This window comes from Parasteatoda tepidariorum, chromosome 10, assembly GCF_043381705.1.
Source record: "Parasteatoda tepidariorum isolate YZ-2023 chromosome 10, CAS_Ptep_4.0, whole genome shotgun sequence".
NCBI classification, from domain to species: domain Eukaryota; kingdom Metazoa; phylum Arthropoda; class Arachnida; order Araneae; family Theridiidae; genus Parasteatoda; species Parasteatoda tepidariorum.
The window spans coordinates 82,553,954-82,569,112 of record NC_092213.1 but is presented as its reverse complement, the minus strand read 5'-3'; positions in this window follow the sequence as shown (position 1 = coordinate 82,569,112).

Below are 15,159 nucleotides of genomic sequence, written 5' to 3'. Positions count from 1 at the left end.
AGATATTTTTCTTTCAAAGTTTAGGAAGCAATTGTAATTTGTATTAGTATAACGCATCGTAGTTTTCTTTGGTGACAAAATGGGGAGACATTTGTTTACAACGTTTAGGAAACAATTGTAATCTGCATTGATATCACCCATCGAAAATTTTTATTGGAAATAAAATGAAGAGAAATTTTGCTTGCAACGCTTAGGTAGATACTTTATTTACGTCGCACTAGAGCTGCACAATGGGCTATTGGCGACGGTCTGGGAAACATCCCTGAGGATGTTCCGAAGACATGGCATGGCAATTTTGGTCCTCTGCAGAGGGGATGGCTCCCCTGCTTCGGTAGCCCGACGACCTGCGCGAAGTCGAGCAATTTACAATAGAACAGTTTAACGAGGACCGATACCACGCACCCTCTGTCCCTGCACAGGCTGATCAAAGTGGTCACCCACCCGCTTACTGACCGCAGCAAGTGATGCTTGACTTCAGTGCTCTACTGGGAACTGTGTCTTTACGATCAGTCTACAGTTACGATCACTCCGAGCTAAAACCAGGAATTCAGTGAACAAAAATTTATGTCCAAGCACATAAATTTTGCTGTAAAATTTTATTTTTTATTTTATTCTTATCTTTACCGTTTAATAGTTATATGTTTTTGAAAATCGCCACCCTAATTGAAGTATGTTGCAAAACAAAATATTACGGAATAATTAGTTACTATTATTTTGCATAAATTTTTCTAAATACTTTATTATCAAGTTTTCAAATAGTTCTATAAAAAGTTGCTAAATACTTTTAACACTCATCTTTCAGAATTTTAATTCTCAATTTACAAAGCGAAACAAAGTTATTGTTTTGATTTTAAAACTTTTTTTTCCTCACTTTTCATTTTTATTGAAGTTTATGATATCAAGCAAAACAAAAGCGTTCGGTTTAAAACTTTAGTAAAAGCCTTCGTTAAAAAGTATAGCTTTTGAAAAGTTATTGCCTTAAAGCTACCGAGAACTTGTTCAAGTTATCGTTAATTCAAGAGATGATTCGAGCACTAATAGTTAACAATGAAGGCATTAGACCGAAAAAAACAATTTTATAGTGTGAGGAATAATTTTTTTTTTAATTATACATTCTTCAATTACTATTTAATGCTCAGGGGAACATCGTTCTTAAAATTGCAGTTTTAACTTCAAGATGATTAATTTTATGAAGCAAAAAATACTGATACGCTTGAAAGCGTAGAAGTATTTCTTTTATGTCGAACAAATACAGGTATAGAGTACAAGTATTTGCTATTATTATTAATTTTTGTGTTAAGATATTTTTTCTTCAAACAAGGAAGTTAGTTAAATTAAAGATCGCTTCAAAGTTTTGGTAAATCATAAAAGAGGCTAAGTAATTTTCTTTACTCCGTTTACTTATCTATTTATTATTATTATTTTTTTTTATTAAATTATTTTTGTTATTATTTTTTGTTTTGTTCTAGGACTGACAGAAATAAAATTTATTTTTTTCTTTCGTCTCCACTTGAAAAACAAATTAAAATTCTAAATATCTCACTTTTGGCTTATCACTATGTGTTCCACGATCCGTCTACCACTGAGGAAATTTTAGGTCGGCGCGAAACTATTAGCTAATGCGTTACATGAAGAGTAAAACCATGAAAACCTTCCATAGTTAGTCAGACGGTTCAAAAAATTCTGACCCATGTTTCGTGTACATATAAGGATAGTTTAACGTCAACACTGTGGTCGCTGAAAACCGGGAGCAGTATTATTCGCGATCTCAAAGCTCGAATATGCCACCAGGGGAGAGGACAGGTTCCATGGCTTGACCCTTCCCTTTTCTCCTCTTATCACTTGTACAGGAATTTACTGTAATATATTCCCCTTTCTTAATATTTTTCATATTTAATCCTCACAAATATTTCTTTAAAATTTCCGCGGAGCTTACACGCAGTTTTCAGTTCCATATAATTTCTAAACATAAATATTTTTAATCTACTTGAAAATCAAGACAGCACTTTCTTCTCCTATGGCTATCCACACGCTAAGAAAAATATTGCCATAGGTTGAGAGTTCTGCTCTAGGCCACCTGTAGCCCATTTCGATCGCCAATAGTACTGCGAACTAAAAACAGTAATGACAGCCAATGATAACAATAAATGAATTTTAGAAAAAAGGTAATCAAAAGTTATCTAAGTTTTTAAAAAAAAATAGTTTGCTATAAATTATAAGAATTTCTAATGATGCAAAGTTAATGTTAAGAATCACACGATAAGCCTTCTTAAGTTCTTTTTTACAAAATTTTAAGTTCCTGTCTCAAAAATATTTTTATCAATTTTTCTTTTACGGGTTAGTCAGTATTTTTGCCTGTCCTCTATGTCGGAACTAAGCTCCTTTGTCGACTAAAATTTATTTATTTCATTTGATATCTTTATTTTCAATGGCAATATTGAAATTCACTTCATTTTAAGTCGATTCAAAATTTCAAGATGATTGAATTAGGTTATGAAAGGTTTAATTCGAGTTCAAGTTGATTTCCTGTTATTTTACTTTATTTCTTTATGGTCGATAATATTTAAAAGTAATACATCATCACTATTATATCAGATTCGTTTTGCAAAGAATAAATATTATGTTTTTTCTCTTCAACTTAAATTTTATGTTTCATTATTTTTTAAAAAACTCCAACTTCATTTTTTAGAAACTTTATATACAGTACTTAAATTGAACATAAGCCTACTTGACATAAGCCTATAAGACCAGGGAAATTTTTCTTCATTTTAGAAACGAGCCCTGTAGTGTTTACCATAGTTTCTCAATATTAATATCTAAAGTTTTTTTTAAACCGTTTTTAATTTTTAATTTTTTAAAAAGTGGTCGCATGTTTTCGAATGTGGCCACTATTAAAAATGACACAAATGACCAGTAACTAAATTTCCTAATTTTACCCTACACGCTGTAACTTACGTTTTTAGTTCACCAAACGATTAAGAAAGAAAGAAAACGATATTTTCTTTTTTTAAAAAAATATATTTGAAAAACGTAGCTTTTAAAATGCTGATATTATTATTTAAATTTTGAATTTGTTTCATTGCGAATTACATGAATTTATCATCTCATTTTTTGATGCATTCCATATCCTTTTATTTGGAACAGTAAAAATGTTTTAAAGGTAAGAAAATGTAACTTGGAATAAATAGTTGCAAAACTCGCGAAGTATAATAGTTTGTTCTAAATATGTAGGAGGAATGTCTACTTGATTTCTTTTTTAAGGTTATTTCAGAATCCGTTCACGTTTCTGCATTTGGCGGCACGAAATGTAATAAAAGTTGAAGAAATATGTAATAAGTTTTAAGTCACGCACAAAGTCTATTATAACGCGAGTTTCAGCATGTAAGTGTAAATAACATTTTGTAAAATAATGAAAAGATCTGATTCTCTACATCGCAACCATTTTGCAACTCGGCACAAAACATGGCGCGTTTAAAAATCACTGTTACATAAAATACGAATGCCTCACTAAAACGATGAAAGTACTTTTTTGCATTTGCAAGGAGCTGAAACAAACTGAATTAAAAAAGAAAATAGTGCGTGAAGTCCCTCCGCGCGGAAGAAGTTAAACTTCGCAACCTGCGACGTTAATTGTAGAAGAATCAGCAGTCGTAGAAGGATCATTAGTTCTATTCAACGACTCTTTTTCCTGCTCCGCTCTCTTCCGTGCTCTGTTATCACAGTAATATTGCGCATTTTCCCTCGTGGACCTCTTGAAACAGTGGAAGTGCTTGTGGTTGCCTCATCGTCTCGCCCTGGAAAATGTATTTGTATTAATAATGTATGCGTCAAAATGTAATTTCAGAAGAGAAACAATGAATTGATATTCACAAGAGACGTACCTTGACATAACCTTAAATCCGTCGCATTGTTCGTGCGATTGTTTTCACTCATTTTTTACAATTGTTATCCACTAAATTTGAAAATAAAAAATACTACCCTATTAAATTATATGTGTATCAAAACAAACTGAAACAATATTTATAGAAAAACAATACTTTTATGACTTTTATTATGTGAGAACCAAAACAATATGGAAATGAATGAGGGAAAACTGGATCCTACCACGTGATTGTAGTGTAAAAATGTAGCGTTAAACGTTTAACGCAACCTTGTTGGAAGTCGCATAAGAAGTATAACTTCAATAAATAAATAAAAGGTTTTAAGAAAATCGTGATCGCCGAAAGGAGATCACAGGTTACCCATTGGTTAAAAGGTTGTTATCTAATTTTTTTCCTATCGTCTTTTTTCCTTGCTTCAACTCTAACCTTTGGGGCAGTGTCAATCAGTTTGAACCCTCTTTATTTGTTATATTCACTTGAATCAGTATTGAAAATAATCCAGTTTGAACTGTAGGTTAGAATTTCTGATTCTTAATTAAAACAATAAAAACAGAAATATCGTTCAAATGATGAAATTCTCTTTTATTCGCAACTCAACAAGTATTTAAGGGGTCTCTCTGGTCCCATATCTCAAAAATAAACTCACCCACTGAATGCATAACAAAATTAAAAGTGAAAAATAGAATTCTAAAAAAATTATCAAACAGCAGCGGTCGCCATAGCAACGCATGCGCACTGTTTACTATTACTCTTGAACACAGTTGAAAAGTGTTATGACGTCCAAGCAAAGTTGCTCATGCCATCGAACCCAAAACAACACCCATTTTGCTAATGGGTAATAAGTTGGCATAAAACAGAGATTAAATGCGACGATTTAATAGAAGCAAACAAACTCTTTCATACTATAGTTTTAATCATGCTTTATAATGTAAATACAGTAGGGGAGAGTGGGGTCAATTGTAACAGGGTACGATTGTAACAGAGCAAAAATTTCGAGTGTCGGGTTCTAGATTTGGTTCCTAGGTGGCGCACAAGGTGCATTTAACAAATCTACATGTACACCCCTGATGGCAACCATTTTTATGTACTTTTGAAAGAGTTACATCGCCAAAGATATTTTCACGCCACGCAAGTACTTTTTTTGGTATTAGAATACTATATTATAACAAAGTAATTTTGTTTAAACAAATAAAAATTAGTAACCGAATATGTAAGTGGACACCTTAATTAACATTTCAATAAAAAAAAGATTAGTTTTGCTAATTAACTAGCATTGTTTTTAACAAATGAAGCTGAAATGGCGTCTTGGGGACAATTGTAACAATAAGTAAAGGGACGATTGTAACAGCTGAAAATAAATAATCTTATGTTTACAAACCATTACTTAACTCTTTAAGAACCACCAATAGTTTCCTATATCATTTATATTATGTTGCATGTGCATTATTTTATTTGTCACCTTTCACAGCATAAATTAAAATTTTTAACCCCTTAAAGTTAAAAGTTTAACCCTTTAGGTCTCTGCTCATTATTATTTTTACTCCTAAAATATCACTACTATTTTGATCAATAAAAAAATATATCACAACTATGATAATATGTATAATTAACTATGTTTTAGTTGAATTTATGAACTGTTACAATTGACCCCGTAAGTGGGGACAATTGTAACAAGTGCACGACTGTCAAAAATTGTTAATAACTAATATAATAATATTTAAAATCAGGTATTTATTTTTCTTCTAGTAGAGGATAGTCTACTTTACACATCTGTCAATAAATACTAATATTATATTGGATTTTCTGTTAGTTAAAAATAGTTAAATAAAAAATGTTACAATTGACCCCACTCTCCCCTATACTTCCTATATCTCAAAGTTGAAGGGAGCCTAAAAAAATTCGAGATAGCGAGTTTTTGAGTTGAATATGTTGAAAAAAGTAGAAAAATATATTCTTAAATATTACCCTAGAAAGTAAAGTCATAAAACATAAGAATAACTACTATTCGGAGAAAGTCGGCATTCTTTTGATTTTCTTTTAAGAAAAAAGTCATTTCTTTTTTTCTAAAGAAAAGTCACCTTTAAAATTTGTTATTACTCAATATTCTGTTCTGGGGTTAAATGAAAACAATTAATATTATGTTCCGAACTCGCTTATAACGAACCCTGAGTTATATTATAAGTAATATAAGCGAGTTTGACTCACTCAACGTAAACTACTTTTTAGAACAGATTTTGATCGAATCTGTATTACTGATGTAAATTAACTGGCGCTAAGTTTTTGCAATTTCGAAACAAAAAAATTAAAACAATCAGGTACTTCGTTTTATTTCTTAAATGTTCCTCGTGGATTATTTAATATTTAGGTTGATTCTTTATTTTTTTTCCCCGCTGAAAGAATACCCATTAACGAAAATTTATTGTATCAACCAGGCGTAGTGAAATTGCTTAATTTTTATTCCAATAATGTAAGACTTCTTAATTGGATCCATGGATTAAATGCCTTTAAATTCAGTGGGTTAAGCAATTAATCTCCGGAGACTCTTTAACCGTATCATCGATTCCGAAAAAAAAAAGTTTAATTGCATCTGAAGGAAGGAGTTTACGTGAATTAGTTTCCCTTTTTAATAGCATTTAGAAGATCTCGGTGAATATTTAATCACAGGACTAATGTTTCCCTTGCCTCTTAAATGTTCCGTGAGATATTNTTTTTTTTTTTTTTTTTTTTTTTTTTTTTTTTTTACTAAACAGAAGTATCCTCCAGTTTTACAGTATCCTCTTATAGTATCCTTGCAGGCCTTGACTGCCTTCTATCCCCGGTAACTCCCTTCCAATTTCTATTATTTAGAGTTTTCCGATCATTTTCGATGTCGTTGAGCCATCTGCCTCTGGGATGTGACCCCTCGGGATTCTTGAAGGTGACAATTCTCATGGCTCTGTTTTCAGGGCTTCTCCATAGATGACCCAGTACTGTAAGCAAAATAAAAACGAGATATCTCAATAATTTTTGATCTACTGTTAGAATTGCCACGTATTATGATGCAATCTCAATAGCGAGAGGGGCTTAACTTAAATGATTATTACCGTTAACTTTGGTCAAACGCAAAAAAAGTTAACTTTCGTACTGAACAAACGAAACAAGACACACGGGTATTTTTAGGTTAGAAAAATAGTTATTACCCTATATATCTTTCGCTGTTAAATGTTTTTCAAAAATTAAGCGTCAGCCAGTGGATTGATCGTAACGACTCGTTTCTCAGTAGAACACCGAAGTCAAGCATTACTGGCTGCAATCAGTAAGTGACCACTTTGATATACCTACGTAGGGACCAAGGGTATGCGGTATGGGTCCTCGTTAAACTGTTCTACCGTAAAGTGCTCGACTTCAAGCGCAGATCATCGGTCTACCAAAGCAGGGAAGCCATCCCCTCTGCAGAGGATCAAAATTATGATGGCATGACTTCGGATCGTCCTCAGGGATGTTTCTCAGACAGTCGATAATAGCCCATTGTGCAGCTCTAGTGCGACGTAAATAACGTACCTACCTACCTAGGGATTGAATAAGGTATCATCAAATGCAATTTTCTGAGAGACAGTAAAGGTCCTCAATAATTTTATAACGTCCTTTATAACTATAATTCACAATAGGGAGCTGTTGTGGATGAAAGAATAGAGCACTCGCATCTTAATGAAGTGACCCAGGTTCGAATCCAAATGATGACTGGTTGTTTTCAATTCTGCTGCCGGCTTGCAGCGAATTAGGCCCGTAACAACACACGGATATATTTAGTCTATTAAACGTTATTTGAACCATTCATGAACTATTTCCTCTTTAAAACCGGAAATTCCTTAAATCAGGGCACGCTATAAACGAGGTCGACATGGCACAAAGTATGACATTTAAGGGCAAGATGATACATTTATTATTATGTCAGCGGTTTTCCAAGTCTAGTAAAGCTGTTGACAAGTTAAGCAAGATGTAAGTGGCCGGGAGAAACTGATTCCCAGAGGCATCGCAGAATTGATTCGTTGTTGAAAATGTGTCCCGATTCCTACTCTCGATTACTTCCTAAACTCTAATCTAGAAATGCCATTCTCTACCCCCTACTATCATTATTTTTGATCGCCTGCCGTTTCAGTCTTATCACAATCTATTCCAATACAACCCCGTAATTCGCAGTAGATAAATTTTAGACATCGCAATTGCAGAAAGGTAATCAAAGCTCTGGAACATGCTTCAGCGAATGGTATAGTTTTAGGCAAACGTTCGCACGGGATTACTGGGTGAAGATGGAGTAGTTATTTTCAGAATGATTTGTAGGAAACTTTCAAGCTTAGTATAATAATTTCAAGACAATTTTTTTTCCTTCTGATTTTAGATAAATTAATTAGTGATTAAAGCGGTCGAGCTTGCGTGATATTTTCCATAAAAATTGCGCTAAGACATTAAAATAAACATTTGAAATAAAATAACTCAAAAACTTACCTATACCATTTTGATATCAGAATGTTTTTTAAGCAATTTTTTTAAAAATAAGCATAATTTCTCATTATGCTTATTTTTAGAAAATTGTTTTTTAACAGTGGAGCCACCAGGTTTATTACAGTTACATTTTACCAGGTTTAATTGAGTCCATGTTTATTACAGTGAATCATTTATCTAATACAGTGAAATCTTTAGGAAAGACCACTTCTGTGTAGCGACCTCCTTTATTTAGGACCACATTTGGGAGGCACGGAGTTTTTTCCGTTTTTGTGTTTCAGAAAACCTTTAGGAGAGACCATCAAAACCTCTCTCAACGGCCGGGTAAACCTCCGCACCAAATATGGAACGGGTCAAATAAGGAAACACGAAAAAAATATCAAAATAAAATTAATATTAGCAAAACAAATAAGTAAATTCAAATGTATTCAAAATATTTGCGATTGTGTCTCGTATTTAGAGTGCTCTTTTTCACAATCTGTGAGTAAGATAAACTATCTCATTTTGCTATATCAGAGTAGGGGAGAGTGGGGTCAATTGTAACATTTTTTACTTAACTATTTTTAACTAACAAAAAATCCAATATATTATTAGTATTTATTGACAGACGTGTAAAGTAGACTATCCTCTACTAGTAGAAAAATAAATACCTGATTTTAAATATTATTATATTAGTTATTAACAATTTTTGACAGTCGTGCACTTGTTACAATTGTCCCCACTTACGGGGTCAATTGTAACAGTTCATAAATTCAACTAAAACATAGTTAATTATACATATTATCATAGTTGTGATATATTTTTTTATTGATCAAAATAGTAGTGATATTTTAGGAGTAAAAATAATAATGAGCAGAGACCTAAAGGGTTAAACTTTTAACTTTAAGGGGTTAAAAATTTTAATTTATGCTGTGAAAGGTGACAAATAAAATAATGCACATGCAACATAATATAAATGATATAGGAAACTATTGGTGGTTCTTAAAGAGTTAAGTAATGGTTTGTAAACATAAGATTATTTATTTTCAGCTGTTACAATCGTCCCTTTACTTATTGTTACAATTGTCCCCAAGACGCCATTTCAGCTTCATTTGTTAAAAACAATGCTAGTTAATTAGCAAAACTAATCTTTTTTTTATTGAAATGTTAATTAAGGTGTCCACTTACATATTCGGTTACTAATTTTTATTTGTTTAAACAAAATTACTTTGTTACAATATAATATTCTAATACCAAAAAAAGTACTTGCGTGGCGTGAAAATATCTTTTGTGATGTAACTCTTTCAAAAGTACATAAAAATGGTTGCCATCAGGGGTGTACATGTAGATTTGTTAAATGCACCTTGTGCGCCACCTAGGAACCAAATCTAGAACCCGACACTCGAAATTTTTGCTCTGTTACAATCGTACCCTGTTACAATTGACCCCACTCTCCCCTACACTAAAGACGATGCTATTAATGATTTAGTTTAGAGTTAAAAGTCAAATTAAAAAAAAGGTAATATTAGAAAAGGACAAAGCCTCTCAAACAAACAAACCTCTCATTTTTTTAAAAATGTAAACTACTTTTTATGATATAAAATTAAATGCAAACTTAAACAAAAAAAAAAAAAACACAATTGTTTATTTATTTAAAATAGTTATATGATTCATAATTGGAAAATTTACATTTAAATATAATTATATCCGTAGGGGTGATTTTTAATGAGGCTAAATTTGATTCATTGATCCATCTTTTCATGACGCCACCACAAGTGGCATTTCCGCACCAAGAAAATGACACTGGGTTAAATTAATCAAGTACCTTCGATAACATTTTAAAGTGAATGGGGGTAACGCCTAAGAACGATTAACTTCCAATGAAGACTATTTAACTGAGAAAGGGAATGTGGTTGCTCCCGAGAGGTTTCAATGTAGTTAAACTTTGACAGTTTTCTGAAATAGCAATGAAGGCGATATCAAACTTTTTCTTTTTAATGCAAAGACATAACAAAGTAAGGCATTCCCCCTGGTTTTTCAGCGATAAGAGTTTCAGTATTTATTCTTTTTTTTCTTTGGTCATTTAATTTTCTCCTTTCAATGTTATAAAACGCACCTCTAGAATGCTAACATTTTAAACTGTCTTGAGGAAATACTGTTCCGAATGTTTACTTACTTATCCTCTTTACTTACTTACTTACTTATCAAAGCCAAAATTTTAAACTGTTTTGAGAAAATACTGTTCCGAATGTTTACGTACTTATCATCTTTACTTACTAACTTTTCAAAGCTAAAATTTTAAACTGTTTTGAGGAAATACTGTTCCAAATGTTTACTTACTTACTTACTTATCAAAGTTAAAATTTTAAACTGTTTTGAGGAAATACTGTTCTGACTGTTTACATACTTATCCTCTTTACTTTCCTACTTACTTATTTAAACTGTTTTGAGGAAATACTGTTCTGAATGTCTACATACTTATCCTCTTTACTTACTTACTTACTTACTTATCAAAGCTAAAATTTTAAACTGTTTTGAGGAAATACTGTTTCGAATGTTTACTTACTTACTTACTTATCAAAGTTAAAATTTTAAACTGTTTTGAGGAAATACTGTTCTGAATGTCTACATACTTATCCTCTTTACTTACTTACTTACTTACTTTTCAAAGCTAAAATTTTAAACTGTTTTGAGGAAATACTGTTCTGAATGTTTACTTACTTACTTATTTATCAAAGTTAAAATTTTAAACTGTTTTGAGGAAATACTGTTCCGAATGTTTACTTACTTATCCTCTTCGTGCCTAACCGGCACATAAGGCCTCTCCGAACTGTCTTTAATTCATAAAAGTGAAAATAAGATTATTTAATACTTCTTACAAAAAAAGGTAATATGTTAATGCATTTTATCACATAAATGTTATGTGTGTTTGCAAAGACAGTTATCGTAAATCATGTTATATGTTCAAAGATTTTAGCAGGAGAAAAGCCAAACTTGTGATTAGAGTTTCATCAATGTTGGGCAGTGTTTCCCAAAGTGTGGTACGCGTACCCCCAAGGGTACGGGAACAGTTTAGCGGAGGTACGCGTTCTTATACGAAATATCTTGCGACAAACGAAAATTTCAAAATTTTTTAATTTAAAAACAAAGCTAGCCATGAAAATTTAAGATGACGTCTTTTTCTATTGGCTATTTTTTGCAGAGTTAACAATTAATAATGAGTGGTGTCAACAGCCAGTTTTGATTTTCAACTTTTGTGCAATCATTTTATAGTAAAAAATACACTCATTTTTTTATAAGTGGTACACAGCATTACGAAAAATTTAGAAAGGGTACACAAAAGTCGTTAAGTTTGGGAAACACTGATGTAGGGTGATGGAAGATGGTTTAATATATTTAGCAAGAAAGAAAAATCAAACTCATGATTAAAGTTCCATTCTAGTAGGAGGATGGATGATCGTTCAATATATTGCTAGAAGTATTTAAAAATACTACCCATACAATCAAATATATTGAATGACTTTAGCAGGAAATAAAAATCAAACTTGTGATTAGAGTTTCCTCTATGCAGGGTGATTGTTTAACTTCTTGATTTCGAGCATATCTTTTACGTTCTATAAGTCGATATTTAAGGGTACGTTCTGTTTGCCCATTACCACAAAACTGCCAAGAATTCTGATAAATACTCCATCTTTTAATATCAGTAATTGAGTCTTCAAGTTTGTAGAAATTTAGCTTGATTACAGGGGAAAAAACGTCTTTAAACTCAAATTATTACAAAATCTTAGTTTTGAGATCAATTTTTTCATAATAAAGTAAAACAATCAAACTGTTAAAATTAGAATTAGAGAGTTTGTTGGGTTGCATGATTTATTTTCTACAGATGGAATCAATTAAAAAAAATCACACCATTTTTAGATTTCATATATTTGATTGTATGCGTAGTATTTTTAAATACTTTTAAACACCCTAAATGCGCTTTTACAAGCAAAAGCTGCAACATAAAGAAAACAGACAAAACATTCGACTTCAAATTTACGATTTATAAGGTCTCGCATTACATGGCTCCATTTTATTGGGAGAAGAATTCGATACTTTTTGGAACAATTTCGCTACACATTATCAATCATTTCTTGACAGTGAAGACACTCTAATTTGTTGGAGTGTTTCAAATGTCGAATCTGGAATTTTCTTTTGTTCCGAAAGTATTTCGTGTTATTTTTTTTTTGTCAATAACAAAAAGAACATTTATAGGGCATGGTGAACTTTTTATATTTTTTAAGTGAGAATATCAAATTGTTAAATTGAAAAATGCAGACAAAAAAAGTAAAATTATTTGAAGCTGTCGTCCCAGAAATTTAAACTGAATTAAAAGCTCAGCTTTTCTTTCAGCTCTAAAAGCTCAGCTTAAGAAATCTACAGAAAGAACTTAAATTTTTTTTTGCAATGCGTACAATGCGTACAATAACTTGTTATTCCCGGATAACGGGATGTGTACAAAAAAGAAATTCATTTTTTTCTTATTATACAGTCTCTGGCCAAATTATTAAATGCACTATGGGGCCGTTCAAAAAGTACGTACATCCCGAAGGGGGGGGAGGGGATTTGCTATTATGTACGGTTTTGTACGATGGGGAGGGGGGGAGGTATTATACAAAGTACGTACTTTATAAACATACACCAAATTTAAATTTGACTTTATCCTACACCCTCCTTAAGTAAATATTTAATTTTATTTAAAACATAATTATTTTAATTTTTATGAAAAAGGGGGGTAGACTAATAAAATGTACGTACTCTAAGAGGGGGGAGTAAGACCTTATGTACGGTAATGTACGAAGGGGGGGGAGGGGTTTAAAATTTCTCCATTTTTGTGTACGTACTTTTTGAACGGCCCCTATAAGATTCTATGTAAAATCTTAATTATCAGGTGATACTATACAGCTGTATTGTTTTTACTTGGATGAAACCGGTTTGCACTTGTTTACGTTCGTGTATCAATTGGTTAACAATGTAATGCAACACGATATATGAAAAATCTCCTGAATAAAAACCCATTACATGTAACTATAAAAACTATTGCATATAAACTCGTGTAAAACGTGTAATTATTATAAAACTACGATGAGTCTAATAATTTTAACTAATTATGACAAATAATATAATACCTGATATAATAAATATTCTATATTTATGTAATATATCGTCTATATTGTGTATATATATCGTGTAATATATCGTTTATATTGTATATAACCTAATTTATTTCATTGATACACGAACGAAAACAAAGTGTAAACCGGTTACATCCGCGTAAAAACAATAAAGCTGTATAGTATCAACTGATAATTAAGATTTTACATAGTATCTTATAGTCTGTCTAATAATTTCGCTAGGTACTGTACACATATAAATGTGTTTTAAAAGGAATATTAATTTTCATGAAAATTGAAAAAAAGTTAAAATAAATCAGATTAACTTAATAAATGTTCAATTTTGTTGAAATCGAATATTTATGTATATTTTTTTATAATCTATTTATTATTATCCTTTATAAAGAGCTTTGTTAACGCTTCCAAGTTTATTTGAAAATGTAGTTGCGGTAATAAATATTTTTTTCCCATTCCAAATTAAGAAAAAATCGACTTATTAAACTACATCAAACAATGATATCGTTTTTTCAATCAATTTAAGAGATTATTTGCTCAAGAAATTGGATGTTTGACAATTAAGTCATTGATTAAAGGACAACAATGAATTCTTATGTATCCCAGGAGAGTAGAGATTGATAATAAGACCCTTATGAAATATTTCAACGACGAATTCATTTTTAATTCATTAGCAGATAATCGCTTTCACTTTTCGATAAAAATAAATTAATGATAAATCATATTCTCAAATGGCTAATTATTTTACTCCTTTAATCAATCGCTGTTTCGATATAATTTTTTATCGACTTGAATATTTCTTAAAACAATAAAGATTTTCGCTTAAATAATTAAAAAAAAAAAGACATAATGTAAAAAAGGAATAATGGGAGATATTAATTTGCTCAAGCGAAGATTTTTTTCAAAAATCTCTTACAATTTAAGCTAAGGAGAATGTAAAAAGAACAAAAAAACTAGTATAAGGGAATTTCCAATCTGTAAAAATCTTAGTTAGGAAATATTTATTTAGGATATTTAACTTTCAGAAAAACGTGAAAATTATGTTTGCCGATAAAAACCTTATTGACTGAAATATTAATATTAAGAGTACTTGATCGCTAATTATAAACGTAAGTTAAAACTAAATAAAAATGAAAAAAAAAGCTATTTCTTACAAATGAGCTTAAAAGGAAAATAATAGTTTAAATTTTACCAGACCTTAATATTAGCTTAATGCATATTTATATTCACATTAGGATAATTTATATTTAAAATTTCATTTATAACAGATGAAATTGTCTTCCTCGAACGAAAATGTTTGCTTATAAGCAAATTCATATATTATTTCATGTCAGAACTCTAAATAAATGACGTTTCTTCTAATTACTTCTTTTATTTTGAATTTTTACGAGAGCAGTTTGATAAGTTCGGGACTTAATGCGAAACTAAAGAAAAAAAAGAAAAGAAAAAAAAAAGAAAAGAACAATACACATACTAAAATGCATTTTATTTTACAAAAGCACTGGGGCCACAAGTAAGGAGGTAAGCCAAATAGGGTGTACGAGGGAAAAATTTGTAGCGTAATTCAACCAAATTAACGGCTGTGATTACGAAAGAGTGAGCCGACGCTTTATCGTTATGAGGAAGAACTTTTCCTTGGGCAGATGGAA